This window comes from Tenrec ecaudatus, chromosome 3 (assembly GCF_050624435.1).
Source record: "Tenrec ecaudatus isolate mTenEca1 chromosome 3, mTenEca1.hap1, whole genome shotgun sequence".
Classification (NCBI taxonomy): Eukaryota; Metazoa; Chordata; class Mammalia; order Afrosoricida; family Tenrecidae; genus Tenrec; species Tenrec ecaudatus.
Window position 1 is genome coordinate 172,545,198 of NC_134532.1, and position 22,083 is coordinate 172,567,280.

Sequence of the window (22,083 nt, forward strand, 5' to 3'; positions counted from 1 at the left end):
CAGTAGTGCTCTGTCACGTGGTGCCACCATGAATCAGTTGACAACACAACAACACAGAAACAAGCACTGGGCTTCCAATGCTTGCTTGGTGGGGAATAAACCCCAACTATATGATCTCCTTTATTGTCTGCTCCCTTCAGCTCTGCTGCCAGCATCCTGTGCATGCACTTCCAACAGGAATGTGCTCTGCTCTAACTGTGTCAACAGTCGATTCTTTGTCAGAGCTGGGGGAGGGCGACTTTATCCACATGCAGGTGATTTGGGGGCAGGGGGTGGGGTGGGGTGGGGTGGGAGGTGGGGCGGTTGTTGAGTCTTTTCACTACAGTGAACATTCAGAAAGAAAGGACACTGAATAGCCATCCCCTGCTTTTCTTTCTTGTGTGACAGTTTCATTTTCAGGCAAAAGCAGGGGGAAAGGGAAAAAACCCAACAGCACCCTCCACAGGAGTGACCCTAGCCTCAGAGCTCCCCAGGCTGTCAATCAACCAGAGAACCATCTGCCCACTTCAGGTTTCAGGAGCCATCTTGCACATCTGCTGTGCCGTTTCTAGTGTCACTTATAAGAGTCACTGCAAGCTGTTAGAGCGAATTAAGGGAACCAGAGTGCAGCTGCATGTAGCTGATTTAGGGTTTTTGCAGCTGGGCACTAAATGTCAATCTCTGTTTATATATATATATATATATATATATATATATATATATATATATATATATATATATATATATATATATATATATATATATATATATATATATATATATACAAACAATTTATTGAGTCTATATTTAAATGTACAAATACACATCTTTTTTAGAAATTAGATTAGAACCACAAAATGAATAAGTCACTTTTTAATAATAACTTAAAAGAAAGGGCCTTAATTCTTTGTTCTCTAAAAGTTTTTAAAGATAGATGTGTTGTCACTCCCACCAAATGCTTACAATTCAAGCCAAATGTGTAAAGACTCATGAATGCATTTCTTTTAAGAAAAAGAATCACATAGAAAATGTTTTTAAAACGTTAAAGACTCAGGAACTGGGTACTTGCTGGGATGGCAGCGAGCTTGATCTCTGCTAGGGCTGTGAGAAGTTTGTGGCCAAAAGTTCTAAACACATGTAATTTTCTCCTTGTTGTTAGGTGCTGTCAAGTGAGTTCCATCTCCCGGGACACCTGTGAACAAGAGAGCGATGCACGCACACTGCCTGGTCATCACAATTATCTCACCAGCCTCACAATTATTCTTAGGTTTGAGTCCATTGTTTCAGCCAAGGTGTCCATCCCCCTATCTTCTCCATATCCTCTCAAAGTAATAAAAAAGAAATATGATATTTAATTATCTGTCTTTGAGAGAAATGAAGATTTGCATGTTCTTTTGATATAAGGTTTCCAGTGGCAAATCCCTCTGAAGTAGACAGCTTATTCCTCTTTTGTAGTTTGTTCTTAGTCTGGAAGGTCTGCTGAGAGCTATTTGCTATTGTCGGAGCCAATGTGTTAGTCCATCTCCTGAAGGTCGTTCTCTTTACCAATGCCCCTCCATTACCAAGCACAATGTACTTTCCTGGGGACTGATCTCTGGGAACCACACTTTATTCTAGCCCCAATCTAAGAAAAACTAGTTCTTTTTTTAACAATTAGTTCTTATGATATGGCCCTACTCAATACTCACCCTCATGAAGAGCTCACTGAAGATGTAGGTGCTAGAGCAAAGTGTGGTGAAGAAACCAGATGATGGATGCCCAGCTATGAGAAAGAATAGTATCTTGTGTCTTAAAGCATTTTCTGAAAATAAGCCGTCATCCAGGTGAGACATCAACTAAGTCCACATGGAAGAAGCACATCCGCCTGTGTGATGCTAGGAGTGTAAGTAATACAATCCAGATGTGATGGAAGGAATGGTTTGGGAACTAAAATTGTGAACACATGGTTTGCAGAAGGCTGTGGATGACAGGAGAAGCTCAAAATCAGTTTTTTCAGGGTTCCCACATGGATTAAGCCTCTGAGGAATCCCTTCTGACCATCGTCCAGGAATGTGGACAGCCTTGCTGTCAGACAGACAGTATGATAAAGTCAATTATGGTAGATGTATATAGGTTAAAATGTAACCCCTTATCATTTGATCTTCCTTTTGACCCATTTTAAAGTTGCTTCCATTTTTAATATTTTATACCTTCTTTTTGAGGTTTCTCTATGTTTTTTAAAAGTATAAATCATTTTATTGGGGTTCTTACATATAACAATCCATTCATCCATTATATCAGGTGGACATGTACAAATGTTGGCATCAACAATTTCAAAACATTACCTTTCTTCTTGACCCCTTTGAAATCAACTCCTCTTTATTCCCTCCCTCCCCCACCCTACCACCTCCAGGAGTCCTTTATATATTAAGTATTGTTACTATTATTTATACATATCTTACACCACCCATACTGTCCCTTCACCTGCTACCCAGGTATTCATCCCCCTCAAAGGGGGTTATTCCACCATCATTGCTTATCTGTTCCCCTTTTGCCCTGTTCCTCCCGCTTCCCTTTCCCTACCCTCCAGGAATCTTTACTCCCATTACTGTTTCTAAGGGGGGTTTGTCTATCCTGAATTCCCTATATTGAAAGGTCTTGTCTGTGCTGCACTATGTACACTGGTCTATCAGGATTTGTGAGATGGGACAGGGATCATAGTAGTGTGGGGGGAGAGAGGATTAAAGAACAAATGGAGTGTTTTTTGTTTCATTGGTGCTAAACTGACCCCTGGATATATCTTATCTTCCATACAGCCCCTCTGGGTGGGAGAGGTTTTTCTATGTTTTGTCTAGTCATTTTGCTGGCTACTTTGTTTCTTTGCTTTCTGTTTGTATTTGTATGATTTCCTGTATATGAAATCCAGGGTAGATAGCTCTGGGGAGGCAATAATGGGATAGGGTCATGGCAGGGGAGATGGGAGCTGACAGCAATGAGTATGAGAAGAAAATGCTCAGAAATGGATTGTGGTGATGACTGCACAACTCTTCTTAACGTGACTGAATGATTAAATTAGATGATGTGGGAAGTATGCGGCAATAAAACTTTTTTTTTTCTTTAAGAAAGCAATGGGGAGGCCTAGTGGTTGCATGTTTGGCTGCTAACTGCAAGATCAGCCATTGGAAACCACCAACCGCTCCTCAGGAGAAAGACGGGGCTTCCTGCACCTGTGAAAAAGCAAGCAAGCTTTTCCAAAGAGTCCACTTATATTGGAAGCAGGCCACACCCCTAAGGAAATTTCATGGGTAATTACTAGGTCTGCCAAACCACTAAGAATCCTGGCCCAGACAAATTGTCACAAACCTTAGCTATCACACTATCTTCAGAGAACTGGGATCCAACTGCATGTGAGATGTCAAGAAACTTCTGGACTTGGCAGTACCTGAACCAAAAATTGTCCTTGCTTGTTTAAACTGTTTTGAGATAGGTGTATAACCTGCTACAGAAGAGTCCTACTTTAACACTAGGACTGACATGGAAACATGTCCACAAAACTTTTGGAAGGATTGAAAAAAAAGAAGAAAAAGCAAATCACATTTGGGTTGAAAAGGAAACAAAGGGGAAAATATCTTAAACTATTGGGGATGGTTTTCTAAAAATTAAAGTACAGACATAGGGTCTTGTCTTTTGACATTCTCTCTATATTTCCTATTTTATAACATCTTGGATAGCATATATCTATATGTTGCCTACATGAACACAATAGTAAAACATTTGCCAAACCTAAAGCACCCTCCATAAGGAACTGGTTAACTAAGTGACTCACGCAGGCAGTCAAATCTGTTTTAAAACCATGTCTGAAGAGAATATATGGTTACACAGTAAGTGTTCATTGCTCTAGAAGTGACAAATACGGTGCAGAAGGAACACGGAGCGCTTTCCTCCTGTCGAGCTGGCCGACACTCATGAAGGCCCATCAGGGTTTCAATGACCAAGGTTTTGGAAACAGAAACGTAACTAGGCTCTTCTGCAAAGGTGACTTGGGTGTGCTCAAACTGCCAACCTTTTCAGACAGCATCCTAACTCTTAACTACTCTTACCGTCCAAGGTCCCTGAGCAGCAGAGGAAGACAGCAATACTGTCACAGTAAAATGTAGAAAAATGCATGCGTGTCTACCACGTGGGTGGTCCCGACACCTCCTAACTCTCCTAACTTGATCGCTTAAAAGGAATGAGACCTGCAGCAAGTTCATCGCTCTGAGCTTAGTTTCTCCTCGGGAAAGGTAGAAAGCAATGCCATGCCCACGCAGAGGACTGTTGTGAAGCCAACATTCGATACTTTCCTGTCCGGTACCTGGCACACAATGGGCACTCCATAAGAACTACGCATGTGCATTGGGGAAGGATACAAAGAAAACGCACCAACAATTGACCATTGTTTTCTCCAAATAGTGAGATGCCAGTTACCTGTTTATGACACAAACATCACAGCAGGGAGTTTTAAAAAAACAATTTTTTTTCTCCCTGTTCTGGAGGCGACATCTCTAAATTTAGATCTTGACCTTGTTGATTTTTTTTTTAACATTTAAGTGCAGTTTTATCTAAAAACATTTATCTAAGAAAGTCTCACTGAGAAAACAATTGCATTGGTAAACAGCTGTGCCCAAGACAACTCCCGATTCATTTCAGGTTTTAAAACCGATGGCCCAAGCCACAGTCTATGGGTAAGAGCTTCAAACAATATTGACCTCTGTGAAAAGAGCAGAAGTCCTTAAAAGGGTCTGCCAGTTTCTCTGCAATCTCTTTTTTTAAGCCCCAGATATTAGTGATAATTATTTATGTATGTTAATACAGATACATCATTCCATCGTTCAATCACATCAAGCAGTGTGGTATAATTGCTACTACAATCAGTTTCAAAACATTAATACCAGATATTAAATTGATAAGAATAAATAATTCAGAATTGCCCAGAAGCAATTGACCTTGTTGATTATTTCTTTATCAGGAATCTCAGGATTTCTTGGTTCTTTGCTATTCCTCTGCTTGCAGTTAATCCTCAGAGGCCTTTGTGTGTGTGTGTGTGTGTGTGTGTGTGTGTGTGTTTCTGTGGTGTCTATTCTGGTCTTTTTTTTAAAATCATTTTATTGGGGGCTCATACAATTCTTATCACAATCCGTAGATCCATCCATTGTGTTAAGAACATATGTACATTTGTTGCCATCATTGTTCTCAAAACATTTGCCTTCTGTTTGAGCCCCTAATATCTGCTGCTCATCTCCCCCCTCCCTCCCCATTCCACCCTACCTCATGAATCCTTCATTCATAAATTATGATTATTTTGTCATATATTACACTGTCCGACGTCTCCCCCAACCTTCTTCTCTGCTGTCCCTCCCCCAGGGAGGAGGCTATACGTAGATTCTTGTAATCAGTTTCTTCTTTCTACCCCACATTCTCTCCACCCTCCAGGCATCGCCACTCTCATCACTGGTCCTAGAGGAGTCATCTGTCCTGGATTCCCTGTGTTTCCAGTTGCTATCTGTGCCTATGTACATCCTCTGGTCTAGCCAGATTTGTAAGGTAGAATTGGGATCACGATAGTTGGGTGGGGGGGAGGAAGTATTTAAGAACTAGAAGAAAGTTATGTTTCTTCATTGCTACCCTGCACCCTGCCTGGTTCATCTTCTCCCCACAACCCTTCAGTAAGGGGTGTCCGGCTGACTACCATTGGGCTTTGAGTCTCCCCTCTGCACTCACCCACATTTTCAATGATATTCTGGTCTTTTTATAAATTAGAAGTGACTAGGTGTAGGATCCATCCTACACTGGTATGATATTATTCACAGAATGAAATAAAAACCCTATTTCCAAATAGGATAACACCCAACGTTCAAAAACCCGAAATTCAACGCATAGCTTTTTCAGGGACAAAATTGAATCTGATAAATTGTATTTTCTTCTTTATACTTTACATATTTTCAAAATTGTAATCAGAAAAATGATAGTGTATCTGGTATTCTATAGAATGAAATAAGGATAGAAGAATAATAAACCAAAATCTACCTTTAAATCATTATCAGCAATATTCAATATCACTGAAAGATTTCGCACAAAGAGATTGCCCTTTAGGTAAGGCTAAAGTTGAGAGAAAGGTGAGGCTCTGTCCTCCCATCACCTTGCAAACTTTAGTAAAGGGTGATTTCGCTCTGTAGGATAGGGCAGGTATGGGTCAGGATTGATCTGTTGGCAGTGAGTTTGGTTTGGGTCTGGTATGACTACAGGAAGGCAGACCAGAGGAAAACCAATGCCTTTGTATTACAAGGAATATGGCAAAGCCTACGGAAAGGACCATGACCACCAGAAGTACGAACAGATCTGTCTCAGAAGAAGTACAGCCAGGGTGCTCTTTGGGGCGTGTTCTCAGAAGAAGCCAATCCCTGGCAAAGGACATTAAGTAGACGATGAGTGAAAGAGAACGCACTGCCATCAAGTCCATTCTGACTCATCGTGAGCCGCTGGGACAGAGCAGAACTGCCCCTGGGGGTTTCTGAGACTGTGGCTCTTTCTGCGGAGCAGAACGCCTCATCTTTCTCCCATGGAGCGACTGGTGGTTTCTAACTGCCAACCTTGCCCTGAGCAGCCCAACACCTATCCACGAAGCCACCAGGAATCCCATGAACAATAGGAAGAGCCAAAATGAGATGGACTGACGCAGTGAGGTCAACAATGGTCTCAAACACAGCCATGACTGTGAGGCTGGCACAGGACATGACAGCGTTTCTGTCAGTTGTGCTTGGTGGCCCTATACGTTGGATCCGACTCAACCGTGCCTAACAACGGCATGACTACATGACCGGGTTTGCCTGTCAGTACAACTCCATGAGAAAGGGGAAAACCTGGGAAAGTGCTCACTCAAAAGGGAACATTGGGAGGAAGCAATAAGATCTTCTATTTGTGTACAATGTTTTACTTTACAGGGTATTTTTACAATAACATTTTGAAAATGCTATGGAATTATTGAAGAAGTCATTTAGATATTGTTATTTTCTATTTTACAAGGAGTTCGTGTTCAAAGAGATTGAATGCCAAAACCATGGAATTGGCACATAACCAAGCTGGGACTTGAATTCAGGAATTCCAGGTTAAAAATAAAGTATGCATGTGAAGGGGTGGGGAGGGTAAAGAAATTAAGATGAAAAAGAACATAGCCTTGGTACTATTTTAGAATTTGGAGAAAATTTTCCTAGAAGTTGCCCATGATACCAGTACTAGATATTTTTTCCCTCTGACTCATTCTGAAAGATTTTTTTCACTCCTTAGGGATATTCCACAATATAATCTTCATTTTTGTAAGAATATTTTGCTTTTCATATTGTTTGTTTTCTATGGGCAAACTTTTTTACCATGTGAACACTTACTCATGCATTTCTTAGAAAAACAATCAGGAGACATTTGAATAAATCAGGAAATCCAGAGAAGTTTTTTGGGGTGTGTGTGTATTTGTTAGGGTAGAGGTGAAGAGGGGGAAAATATGGGTAAAATGAGAATTTGTATAGATTGACCCTGAATAAAATATTTAACTAAACATTGATTGAGCATAAAGAAGTCAAAAAGCTGAAAGACAATCAGTTTATATACAGAGGAAAATGACATGTGGATTTGGAGAAATTGGCAGGATCTTGAACTAAATCTGGGCAGAAATAGCCTGTTTGTCCGACAGGCAGGGCGAGAATTCTGACTCGCACACAAGGTCCAGCAAAGGCCATTAAAGGAAATCTTAGGAAGGGAGTGACATTGTCAGAGTGGCAGCAGAGGAAGTTGACTTTGGCAGCGGCTTTGGGAAAGGACTGGAGGGGAAAATTCTAGAGCACAGTCTTTTCTCAAGGGGAGCTAATGACTATACATCAGACATAGGTGGAGTTGTAAAAACAGAAATGACCAAGCATACCAGAGCCGTCTATTTTAAGCCTCTATGGAATCTTCCAAGTTCGGGTTTGACTAAATCAAATCTTATTTTTCATCTCTTTCGCCACTGTATTTGTAGAGTTTAGTATTCATTAGGATGGCCTCAAGGTCATTATGACAAGGTACTCAACACCCACAGCCAACAGGGGGATTCCAGAACATGTGACAGAGTAGAGGTTTCTGCAGCTATGAAGCTTAGTGAGAGAAGAAAATCTCACCTTTCTCTTGCAGGGGGGCTGGGGTGTTTCAACCACCCACCTGTAGTTAGCACCCCAAATCCCAGGCGCCACCAGCTCCTTGTTAAATCACTAGATACACAGTGGGAAGACTTCCGTTCAAAGAACTGGAATCCACCTGAGAAGGACCTATCCCAAGACAGCACCCTGAGGCTAAATTTATGAAAGCTTTGTTGTTGAGCATTGTATTTTAACATTGATTGTCTGCTTTGACCACCTGTGTTCACATTAGGTCATCTCCCAACAAGACTCAGACGTGTCTCATCCGTTTTCAGTGCATTCCAACCTCCAAGCAAGTAAGCATGAATACCTTGGACATGGGACTTTAAAACAAAGCTTTCATTGTTTCAAACAACATTCTGTGTTGTAAATTAACCTTCAGAGTGCTGTGTTGGGATAGGCTAGACAGGATAAACGTCCTTCTGAATAGCTTTTTGCTTGTTGAGACGTGAATTGCAATTCTTTGAATTGAAGTCTTCCCACTAGTTATCTCACTTAGTTCATTGTTGGATATGTACTTAACAGCCGGGAAGTTTTCTGTTGTTTTTTATTGCCCCACCCACCCACCCCCACCCTCTCCCCCCCAAAAACTGTTGCTGGTTTCCATACGCTGCTTTGTCTTTTTAAACAGGTTCATACGTGTTTGGCAGGAAGGCTGGGATTTAGGATCACAACTGTCAAAAAAGAAAGACAGTGCACGTCACAAGTAGTTATTTTCATACATCGTCACGATGAGTTGGAATCGATTCTACCTGAGAGATGAAGATGAAGCATCCTTTACCAACTCAGAAACAAGAGAGCAGTCCTGTCTGGCCTGCAGGGTCACTGTGCATCAGAAGGGACATGATGGAAAGTGGGTTTGCTACTCTTTATTTTTTTAATCATGGATGCTCAGGAGTTCAATAAACATGACAGACATTTTCCTCCCCACATCCCACCCAATGCCTTGATCTACATCCTTAGGGACAGTCGGGACATCGCATCGGGCTCATTGGTGTGATCTAGTAAAGGTCAACGCCACAGCTAGATTATTGCGGAGGTAGTGAATTCTTTAATGTGGCTCCTCTACCCCAAGTCTAATTCCCACCAAACAACTTTTCCCGGAATAGGTCTCGGATCAGGGGCCCTCAATCTGTGGGTCTCAGCCCCTTTGGGGTTGAACAACCCTTTCACAGGGGTGGCCTAATTCATAACAGTAGCAAAATGACAGGAAGTAGCAACAAAAATAATTTCATGATGGGGGGGGGTCACCACAACATGAGGAACTGTATTAAAGGGTGGCAGCATTAGGAAGGTTGAGAACCCCTGGTCTGGGATGAAGGTGGGGGAAGACACTGACAGCATTCACCTGGGAGTAGTTGTGAACAGGACTCCCAGGCCCACCATCCTGTACCTATAAAATGAGCACTCTGAGTGGAGGAGGAAGGACCTCATTACCAGCAAGAGTCACGTGTCGAGCATGTCCTCTGGGCCCTAGATTCCTGAGAGTTCCACTGAGTGGCCTTGGTAAAATCAGCCCTCCCACTACTGTCATGCCTCCTGCTGAACTGGCGGTAGTCACACATCGAGTAAGGCTCCTCACTGATCACTGACACTACATACTTACTACAAACCTGGAACTGCTTGCTGCCTAGTCAATTCCAGCTCTTGGTGAACCCTACCACAAACTGCTATGAAATCAGATGCAAAGCAGAGGCTTTCCTGAAGACTGGTGCCTATCTTTCCTTTGGTAGCCATCAGAACCAATCCCCTCCTACCAACTTCTTTATACATTTCAGTACAGATTGGCATCCCAGTTCCATGGGTAATTAATTCATTATCACGCATAGGATTTAGCACATCTACTAATCTGAGTTAGTTGTTCATTCTTCCCCCAATCTCAACCCCTTCCACTGTGCCCGTGATAAGGTGTAGTTCTTCTGTGTTTAGCTGAAGCTTGGCTAGCCGCTGAGGCAGGGCTTGGAAGCTGCTAAGGCTGGGTCAGTCATGATGGATGATGTGACACAGGAATGGACCCAACACGGGTGAATTGGAACACTAACTGGAATGAAAAAAAATATGGGTTGAAGCTCCACTATAAACTGAATGTCTCTCTTGGGAGACAAGAAAAGCATACAGATATGTTTATAGCAAACCAATCTTATCACTGACTGAATAGAAGACAAAGGAATCAGCGGAACAGCAAGGGAATGGAGCGGCAAGGTCCCCAGGGAATGCTGAAGGTGGACTTTGGGGCCAGGGCGTGGTGCCCCAACAGACTGGACTGGAAAACACTCCTAAAGGCCAACAAATGATCCTTGAACTAACTACAAGCTTTTCTTTCTTGTTGTGTTTTGTTTTGTTCTTTCTCGGTGGTTTGTTGTTATTGTTGTTGTTGATTTGTTGTATATTGTTGCTTGGTTTTTCTCTGTCTTTTTTTGTGCATGTTATTATCTCCGCGGGTCTGTCTAAATAGGATAGGCTGGATGAACAATCTGGAGGAGAAAACAATGGGAATGACAGTTCTGGGGGCCATGGGAGAGGGGAAAGTGGGGGGAAAGGAAGTGGTGTTAACAAACCCAGGGACAAGGGAACAACAAGTGATCCAAATTGGTGGTGAGGTGGGGGTGGGAGGCCTGGTAGGGCATGATCAAGGGTAATGTAACCGAGAGTAATTACTGAAACCCAGGTGGGGACTGAGCATGATAGTGGGACAGGAGGAAAGTCAAGGGAAATAGAGGAAAAGGCTAGGAGGCAAAGAGAATTTACAGAGGTCTAGATAAAGACATGTACATATGCAACTATATTTATGTATGACGATGGAGAAATAGATCTATGTGCCTATATTTATAGGTTTCTTATTAAGGTAGCAGAAGGACATTGGACCTCCACTCAAGTACTCCCTCAATGCAAGAATACTTTCTTCTATTGAATTGGCATTCTAAGATGCTTACCTTCCCAAAACAACCGCTGAAGATAAAGCAGGTGAATAAGTAAATGTGGTGAAGAAAGCTGATGTTGCTCAGCTATCAAAAGATATTGCGTCTGGGGTCTTAAAAGCTTGATGGTAAACAAGTGGCCATGTAGTTCAGAAGCAATAAAGCCCACATGGAAGAAGCATACCAGCCTGTGCGATCACAGGGTGTTGAAGGGCTCAGGTATAAGGCATCATCAGAACAAACAATCGTACCATAGTGAATGAGGGGTGAGGTGCAGAGCCATTTGTCAACCACTGGAGATCCCCTTGCAGAGGGGTCTCGGGGAGGAGACGAGCCAGACAGGGTGTGATGTAGCAACGATAGAAAATACAACTTTCGACTTCCGGCCGCGGCCTGGCGGATCGCCCGGCGCAATGGCCGCCGGCGCAGAGCGGCGGGGCGGGCGTCCCGGCGTCGGGGTCGGCGTGGTGGTGACTAGCAGTGAGCATCCTCGTTGCGTCCTCCTGGGAAAGCGTAAAGGGTCGCTGGGAGCCTGCCGTTTCCAACTTCCGGGGGGTCACTTGGAGTTCGGGGAAAGCTGGGAAGAATGTGCTCAAAGGGAAACCTTGGAAGAAGCAGCTCTTTACCTGAAAAACGTTCGCTTTGCCTCGGTTGTGAATTCCTTCGTTGAGAAAGAAAATTACCATTATGTCACTATATTGATGAGAGGAGAGGTGGACTTGACTCGTGGCTCAGAACCAAAGAACGTTGAGCCTGAGAAAAATGAAAGTTGGGAGTGGGTTCCCTGGGATGAATTCCCTCCAGGGGACCAGCTTTTCTGGGCACTCCGCTGTTTAAAGGAACAAGGCTACGATCCTGTAAGAGAAGACCTGGATCACCTGGTAGGATACAAAGGAAACCATTGATAGGGATTTGCCACGTCTCTGACTTTCAAAGACTCGCTTGGTATTGTAACCATGATACTCATGCAAATAGAGCCAACAGGACAGAAAATCGGGGAACCCTCCCGGTTTCGGATTGACGACCTGAGCCAGGAGAACTGTGGATGACGGCAAATAAAGCTGCGAACATCTTGGCACTTGTTTTGAGGCTCATGTGTAGTCATCGCCGTTGGACACACTGCAAATACTGCCTACGGCGTATGCATCTTAAGTAATTAAGGGATTTTAATGCATTTCATTTGTAAGTGACGCTGCCGGTTAGGCTTTGAACTGCTACCATAAGAGGTTGGTTATTCAAAGCCACCAGCTGCTTCTTGGGAGAGAGTTGAGATTGTCCACTTCCATAAAGATGTACAGACTCATGGAAACTTCCCTGTCGTGTGTGTCACTATGAGTCGCAGTCGACTTGATGGCCCTGGGTTTGGTTTCGTTTGTTTTGATTTTTTATTTCAGATTGCACGGGGTGTATTCTATGATATATGCTGTATAAATTCTACTGCCTTCATAAAATACAAAAGTATTCTGAAATAGATTTAAAGCCAAGGGTTTTGGATGAAGGGTTTGTTGCGCTGTATATACTATATATACGAGGGGGGTTCAAAAGTTCGTGGAGAAATGAAATTTTAGAAAGTGGACTTTTTCCATGATCTTTTTGAAGCCCCGCATCTAAATACAAAGTGGACAGGTAAATATGCAAGGCCCACCTCCTCCCCTGCATGCAGTTCTCCATAATACTCACAAAATGAATCTGTTTCATTTATTCATCTTTCCTATCTTTGTTGTATCCATTTATGACTAGATTTTAATTGTTATATTGTTTTTACTTGCATCTGAAAGGCCTGAGAGGGAAGAGGTGCTCAGGTTCTTGGATGGTGCAGAACAGTGGCTGAGAAGGATCCTTCGTGAAGACTTCGGGCAGTTGTCCTCCAGTGTGACCGTGCTTAGGGACTGTGTCTTCTTCCCCTAGGGCTGTTATAGCGACAAATTACCAGGCTTGACTGTTAAGGATGGAAATGTATTTCTTCACAGTCCTGAAATGTCCAACTCAGGGCACTGACTCTAAAGAAGAGTCCTTTCTGACAGCTCTGGGCTTGGCCCCTTGGCGTGTAGAAGATCCTCACATGGCTCCTGTCTTTCAGTATGTATGTTTCTGTGTATTCTGCTCTTTTTATAACTCCCAAGTAATTAAGTTTAGGACGTAATTGACATAACAAATAAAACCCTACTTCGAAATAGGATCCTATTTACAGGTACCTATTGCAGTATATATTTTAGAGGAAGGCAGTTCAGTCCATAACCGGCCTCTTGAAGGGATGGACTCAGCAAGTCAGGAGTAAGTTCTTGAATCCTCTCACAATCCCCTGGTGATCTCAGGACATGCAGTTAATGGCTACAGTCTAAAAAAACATAATCCGAAGTCAAAGGAGGGTCAGTATGAGACCCTAAACTGTGGTGGAATACAATGTGCAGAGGGTAATGCATGCCCGTGGGAGCCCAAAATTCACTTGTGGAACTGCATAGGAAATAAGCCTCCAGAGAACCCCTATCTAAAATTGAGGGGTGGGAGGAAAGAGCACTTGGGAGAGAGGATGTAGAAGCTCAAAGGCATAAGCCTGACCTGAACAGTTCTAACTTTTTCAGTTGATGCTCCTGTGATGCAGGCTGGACTGGATCTGGTTTCCACATTTTTCTGTAGTTTGGTTTTGTATTGTTTTGGGGGGTTTGGTTCATTCGTGGTAGAGATGTTATGTCAATGTAGGTCACCTTCTTGAAACTGGGTTATATGCTTTTCTGTGTTCGTATAGGAAACCCAGGATTGATAAGCCTGTAGGGACAGCAAGTAGAATAAGGGGCTCCAGGGGAGTGGATACAGTGGTGGAGGTGAGGTAAAGGGAGATGGTGTCAAGGAGTCCATGTAGAAAAAGAATGGTTGGAAACTGATTGTGGCAGCGATTGTACAATTCGACTTGCCATGATTGAAATATGGAATATGTTTTATGTATTAAATCCCAACTAATAAAAAATTTCAAACTAAAAAAAAAAAAAAGAAAATACAACTTTCCTCTAGTTCCTAAATGCTTCCTCCCCCCCTCCCCCCCATATCATGATCCGAATTCTACCTTGCAAGTCTGGCTAGACCAGAGGATGTACACTGGTACAGATAAGAGCTGGAAACACAGGGAATCCAGGGCGGATGATCCCTTCATGACCAGTGATGTGAGTGGCGATACTGGGAGGATAGAGGGAGAGTGGGTTGGAAAGAGGGAACCGATTATATGGATCTGCATGTGACCTCCTCCCTGGGGGATGGACAACCGAAAAGTGGGTGAAGGGAGACGTCGGACGGGGCAAGATATGACAAAATAATAATTTATAAATTATCAAGGGCTCATGGGGGAGAGGAGAGGGGGGAGGCAGGGGAAAAATTGAGGACCTGATGCCAGGGGCTTAAGTGGAGAGCAATGAGAATGATGAGGGCAATGAAGGTACAGATGTGCTTTACCCAATTGATGTATGGATGGATTGTGATAAGAGTTGTATGAGCCCCTAATAAAATGATTTTTTTAAAAAAAGGAATCAGCTCAAGGATGTCAGCCAACAGTGCTACCAGGGTTATATGAGTTGGTCTCCACTGGCCTGACAATAATCCAGTGTCACATATCAGACTCCCGAGACGCTTCACTCGTCTGCTTTCAAGTCTTCCATTCTAGGTTTTCAACCCATAAACTTCCTGTTCTGGTTAGCATTCCACATCATCCAAATTTAAAAAGTTCAAGTGGGTTGCATTTTGCATTGTCAGCCATGACAGAACTTGTTTGAACCAGTTCAAAGCCCTACTCAGTTTTTTTTTACTGGTGGTTGTATGTTCTCCTACAGCCTATGGACACAGGACCTGGCCCTAGTACCTCCCTCCCACCCCTGCCCCTCCTCCCAGCCTTGTTGCTGCTCTTAGAGATTTTATCTTTGGTCCTTCCAAAAATCAACCCATCAATAAAAACTCAGGGCCTTTAAAAACATCCTATTAAATCAGTGCCTTTCCCTTTGGGATTATTCTAGCCTCTTGATCATGTGTTCTTAGTCAGTGTAGATTTGAGGATCTATTTCACTGTAGCTTTTCTCTACCATCACTCCACAGTCTTCCCCTTGGTAATTTCAGCATCCAAATAAATGACTTGTATAATCACCCTAGACTATTAGTTTCTCAATATTGTTGCTTCTAGTATTGTTTTTCTCAATTCCATTTAAGCAAAATAACCATCTATCTTAGAGAAAGTATTGTACCACATGATAGTAATATCAACTTCGAAAATGTTAATTTTCCAAATTCCATACACAGTAGCCAGGGCTGACTGTGTTACAGATCACCAATTGCTCCTATGTAAGTTCAAGATAAAGAAAATTAAAACAAGTCTACAAGAGCCAAAATACAACCTTGAATCTATCCCACCAGAGAACATATCAACAAGAGATTCGCCACATTTAATTAATGACCGAAGCCCTGGTGAGCTGTGTGAGGACAAGACCATCATTCGTGAAGAAAGAAAGAAAAGACCAAGTGGACAACAGAAGACATTCTGAGACGTGCTCTTAATCAAAGAGTAGCTTAAGCAAAGGGAAGAAATAATGAAATCAAAGAGCTGAATAGAAAATCGCAAAAGGCAGCGCAAGATTCAGGAGAAGCCTGACTTGACCCAGATTGGACTTACCTATTTCTACAACTGTATAAGCCATTTCTGGATATAAATCTCGGTCTATATTCAACACATGCAAGCATTACTACTGTTGGGTGCTCTCACATAGGGAAGGAGTCCTGGTAGTGCTGTCAGATTCTATCAGATCTCTTTTTAGCATTGACTGAATTACAAACTGCTAACATCCAGTCAGTACAACTCTCATTAAAATTTATAAACCAATCACTAAAGATAGTGATGCAGATTTAAGAACCCTACCCATGTCTTCAGTCTCAAAATTGATCAAATATGCAATCAAGATGTATTGATCATTATTGGCTAATGGAATGTGAAAGCTAAACACAAAGAGAAAGGAATGGTCGTGGGAAAGATGGTCTTGGTGAAAGAAAAGAAGTTGGAAATCACATGACAGAATTTTTTGCAAGACCAACGACTTCATAGAAAGTGCCCTCTGCCACAATACAAGTGGCAACTGTACACGTGGACTTCTCCAGAGTGAATATACAGAAACAAAATCGACTATGTCTGTGGGAGGAGACAGTGCTCACTATCAGCAGCTAAAACCAGGCCAAGCGCTATCTGTAGAGCAGACCATCAATTGCTCATATGCTCGTATCAGACTGAAGCTGATGAAAACTGAGACAAGTCCATGAGAGCCAAAGGACGACCTTGGGTCTATCTCACGTGCATTTCCAGAAGAGAGTTAGCAGACTGAACAAAAAAATGACAGAAGGACCGATGACATCAGGATGATGGCATCAAGACTATCACACACGAAGAACGCAACAGGTCACTGAAACGACAGGAAAGAAAGGGAAGATCAGAGCGGGTGTCGGAGGAGACTCTGAAACCTGCTCTTCATCATAGAGCAGCTCAGGCAAACGCAAGGAAGGCTGAAGTCAGCCGAACAGAAAATTGCAAAGGGTAGCTGGAAAGGACAACGCATCACAATGAAATGTGCAAAGAACCATAGCTAGAAAAATAAAAAGGAAGAAGACGATGCATTTGCATCGTGGGGCTGGTGAAGAACATTGAATGCACCAGGGACTGTCAAAGGCACACCTAAATCTGTCTTGGAAGAAGTGCAGTCAGCAGGCTCCTTCGAGGCAAGGATGGTGAGACTTTGTCTCATGTGCTTTGGACATGTAGTCAGAAAAGAGTAGTCCCTGGAGAAGGACATCAGGCTTGGTAAAGGGGCAGCGGAAAAGAGGAAGGCCCGCGACCAGATGGGCTGACACAGTGGCTGCAGTGGTGGGCTTGAACACAGCAACAACTGCCAGGAGCGCACCAGACAAAAAGCACAGTGTTGTGTTCTCTTGTGCGCAGGGCTGCTATGAGCCAGAACCAGCGTGATGGCACCTTATAACAACAACGACTCTACCAAGCCTGATGTCCTTTTCCAGAGACTGGTGTCCCCTGGTGTCCCCTGTCTCCTTTCTTGTGGTTGCTACTAGGTGCTGTGGAGTCCGTCTGTCCTACTTTAGCGGCTGGTGTTGCTGCGATGCCGGAAGCTATATCACTGCTATTTGAAGTACCAGCAGGATCACACCAAGTGCAACAGGTTTCAACAGGGGGTCTAAAGCAGTGGTTCTCAACCTGTGGGTCATGACCCCCTTGGGGGGGTCGAAGGATCCTTTCACAGGGGTCGCCAGCTTTATAACAGTAGCAAAATGACAGTGATGAAGTAGCAACGAAAATAATTTTATGGTTGGGGGTCACCACAACACAAGGAACTGTGTTAAAGGGTCGTGGCATGAGGAAGGTTGAGAACCACTGGTCTAAAGTGTTTCCTCTCTTCTGTCTGGTCTTGTACCCATGCAAGATAGTGCTGAGAAAATAGCATGGGACCTGTAAGGAACGTGCCATGGAAAAGGAAAACCCACATTCCTGAGGCTGACAGTGTTGCCATGCCAGGAAGGGGTTCAACTTGAAGCTGCAGCTCCTTGCCCCTTGCCACCCTTGGCAGTGACCACCCGCTGTCTCCATCAGGCAAGGCAGAGCCTGTCCTCCCATTAGCACTGCCTCAGAAAGCTGGCCAGTGCCACCGATTTCACTGTTTGAGCTCAAAGTTCCTCCATGGCACGTGCTCCACTGTGAAGGACACTTTTGATGTCAGTACCATTTTAGAGGCTAGAACAAATTGTGTTCTTACTCGCATGAAAATCACCAGGCTGACAGTGTACAGGCTAAAAATGTTCACATAGCAGGACTCCTATAAATAGCTCCCAAATAGTCAATTGTGTTGAGTGGGATTTCACAACAGTCCTCAGACATCTACATATGGTTTGTAAAACTTGTCTTATGGAAAATGTAAACTGCTGACATACTGGGGTGGGAAAAGTTGAGAATTTTCTTAGGGCTAAAAAAATGTTTGTCTCATAAAGAAAGATTTATGTTGCTTTGCCAATTTAAGTGAAAGGGCAGACTGTATAAAGGCCAGGGGTTTCTTTGAAGGACCATTTAGAATAGTATTCCGTTTGTATAGAGCCCCCTCCCCCTATATTAAAAGAGGCAGTTTACTGAAAGATAATTGTATATTTTCAGCCTTTGTAAAACTAGGAGGATTTCATAGACTAATGAATAACAGATAATAGAATGTTTCCATGAGTTCTTTGAAGCCCCCTTAGATTTACTACGTCAGTGCATTATTCTATAGAGGAGCTTTAGAGCTCCTGGGGGGGTAAGCAGCCTGTAAAAAGTTGCAACTCCATTGCATATTGTTCTGTTACTAGAACTTGTGCTTTTGCATCTCTGTTATCATGTTATCACTGTATGGCTACTAGGTTTCTAATCTATATGTCTTTTACATCATTAATACATGAGGATTTTACATACATATTCAATGTCAGTTAGCAATCCACTGAAATTTGGCCAAATTTGTACTTCCAGAAAAGGAGTAAAACAGTAAGGTTCTTATTTGGATAGTTCAAGTAAAGCAACACAATCTGGCGTCTTTAGAAACATAAGGTAATTATAGGGCTGGTGGTATAGTGGTCATACATTGGGCTACAATCCTCAAGGTCAGAAGTTCGAAACCACCAACACCTTGGGGGGGAGGGGAAACACTGGACTTTCTACTCCCACAAAGAGTTAGAGTTTCAGAAACTCACAGGGACAGATCTACCCTGTCCTATCGCATCACTATGGGTTGGCATGAACTCAATGGCAGTGAGTTTGGGTTTTTGTTTGGGGGTGGGTAATTATAAAACATTTTTCCAGAGTATCTAAGAGATTGACCAGATTCTGTACTTCACTTTGTTCTCACTGACTTTGGAGCCTTGGGGGCTATAGATTAGGAATTGGACTGCTAATCGCAAGGTCAGCAGTTAGAATTTACCAGCTGCTCCTCAGGAGTGAAAAGAGGCTTCCTATTCCCATAACGAGTTGCAGTCTATAAAACCCACAGGGACAGCTCTATTGTATCCTGAAAGATCATTATGAGTCAAAATCAATTCAAAGCTAATAAGCTTTCATTTTTGTTTTTAGTTTATAGATGACTTCCTAGAATATTTTTTTCCCATTTTCATTATAGCTTTTTTTCCAATTAGTTGGCAAGATTACTAACTCTTTACTTTTGGAGTTATTTTATTTTTTGCATTATTTTGGAACAACTTTGAAAGTATCTGGCAAGTAAAAGGAAAATTAGAAGATAGGCCTTGAAAAAGATAATGGACTTTAATCTCTACATTCTTAATTGAGGACTTTGCTGAATAGTAGACTCATTCTTTTAAAAAAGTCAGTAATTATTTTCTACTTAAAGCATATCATGGAATGTTTACCAAAACCTGATTTCTTTGGACTTTTAATTGTGATTTGGGTGAAAATGAACAGACCAACTCTGATTCCCTTACTTTGAAAAAAGTGAGCAGTTTTGATGTTGGATCAGGTTAAATGGTGGAGAAGAAAGGATCATCTGACATCCATAATGAATCAACAGTGCCAGGTAGATATAGGACAAAAAAAAATTATCTTCTCCAAAAGAGCATGGTGTAATCAGTAGATACAACTAAGAGAGAGATACTTCTCTTTCTAGCCTATCACCAGGAAAAAAAGATAACATTGCAATAAATTGATCAAAATGAAGATTGCTGTACTGGTGGTGTAGTGGGTATGTGAGGGGCTGCTAACTATGAGGTCAGAAGATCAAACCCACCAGGGACCCTTCGAGAGAACGACTACTCCTGTGAAGAGGATGATGGTCGTGGAAATTCACAAGGGCAGTTCTTCCTGGTCCTATAGGGTCACTATGAGTTGGAATTGACTTAATGGCAGTGAGTTTTTCTATGTTAGTCTGTTTTTCACTATTACAATAAAAACACCACAAATGGTCAGCTTTAGCAAACATACATGGACTTTCTCCCAGTTTAGAAGGCTGGAAGTCTGAATCCAGAGTGCTGGCCCTAGGAGAAGTCGCCCCAGCATTCCTTGGGACTCTCTATGTGTCTTGGCATCAATTCCACCCCCCTGAATCCCCCCCCCCCCAAAGCCTAGAAGTTTCCAAATGCAGGACCCTGGATCCAATGGACTTGCTCTACCTCTGTCTCTTTTTCCTGAGTGGTAGTGAGGTTCCACCTTCTTGGCTCCTGTCACTCTCAATTCATTTCTTGTCAAATAAAAGGTGATGCAGGCCACACCTCAGGGAAACTCCCTTTACATTGAATTAGGATTGGAACCGGAGTAAAGGCTCTGGACATCCCATCCACACCAAGTTGAGTCACACCATGGAGGATGATTACATCACTGCGTCACTGCCAAACCACTGAGAATCATGGCCCAGAAAAATTCACATATTTTTGGAGGACACAATTGAATCCATGACAATTGACTTAATTGCTGGCAGCTGAATTCTTCTTGGGAAGAATCTCAAATTGCCTTGGTTTGGAAAAACACCTCAATAAGCGATTGGGACCCTGATTTTGGTTATGTTTTCAATAATATTTTATCATGTCAGGATTCAGGTTTGAGATCCCAACAGCTGGCAAAACTTTAAGAGAGGGCATAAAAAGTGCTTCGTTTGAGAATTTTCTGGCTAGGAGGAGAGACATTCTTGGCTCCTGAAAACAATGATGGAAGAGGGAGGGAGGGAGGGAAGGAAGGAGGGAGGGAAGGGATAAAGGGGAGCTGCTATCAAAGAGTTCAAGAAGGAAAAAAAATGCTTGGAAACTGACTGTGGTAGCAGTTGTACAATACTGCTTGATGTGGTTGAACTATGGAATGTTATGATAGCTGTAAGACTCCCGATAAAATGATTTAAAAAACAAACAAACAATGATGGCAGAAAGGACAGGAGGCAAACAGGCCAGTCCCAGAGGGTGAGCATGAACTAGGAGTCATGACAGACGGACACAAAATCCCCATGGAGGTAGGTGGCAGGAGGAACAGCACTCTAGAGAAGAGAAGACACGTATCAAAACACACTGAGTGCTTGTGGAGGCTGTGCCTGGTCTGCTCCCTCCCAGGGGCTCCCAACTCTTCAGTGAAGTCGTCTACTACACTGGGAATGAGTTCCTGTTTGTTTCTGAGCTATGGAGTGAGTCCTCCATAAGGAAGCATGAGTCTGGAAGCCAAGATGAAGACGTAGAACCTCCATCTCACACCACTCCCCTGGGAGCCCACCGAAACATTTAGGAGAGTTTTCAGACTTGTATAAAAGGTTCAAGTCAGGGGAGCGGGGGGGAAAAAGAGGACCTGATGCCAGGGGCTTAAGTGGAGAACAAATGCTTTGAGAATGATGAGGGCAATGAATGTACAAATGTGCTTTACACAATTGATGTACGTATGGATTGTTTTAAGAGTTGTATGAGCTCCTAATAAAATGTTTTTTTTAAAAGGGTTCAAGTGAATTCTCTCAATTAGAAGGGGTGAGGGGCCAGGTGTTACCAGCAGGTACATGGACTTTCTGTTAGTGCAGGACTCTCAGATAAAGTACAGGACACCAGGTAAATGGGAACTTTTGATAAATGGCCACATTTAAGAAAAAGCAAGTAGGTCCTAAATACTGCATTGGGGGACTCTCCCAAGAGCTTCCTCAGGTTCCTAAGGCAGCCGTCTCCTTCGACATGGGCCTGCCTCGCAGCAACCATGTCACTCACTCACTGCCAGCGAGTCCTTTCTGACCCATGACGACCCTACCAGGCAAAGGGAACTGCCCCCCTGGATTTCTGAGACTGGCAGCTGTACCGGAGTAGAAAGCCTCATAGGATTGGCTAGCGGGTTCACGCTGCCCCCACCTTTTGATTAGCAGCCGGACACGTAGTCTGCTACACTGCCAGGGCTCCTAGAAAACATTGTCATTTCATGGAAAAGGGACTAAAGACTGAGCCAAGGATGTGGTGCCGACATCCACCTGTTTCATTTCTCTTCGCTCCCA

General features: G+C 43.0%; 1 pseudogene; it reads left to right on the plus strand.

The window, feature by feature from the left end:
* Window positions 1-11,476: 11,476 nt before the first annotated feature.
* On the plus strand, window positions 11,477-14,049 carry LOC142442900 (nucleotide triphosphate diphosphatase NUDT15 pseudogene; annotated as a pseudogene).
* The last annotated feature ends 8,034 nt before the right edge of the window (window positions 14,050-22,083 follow it).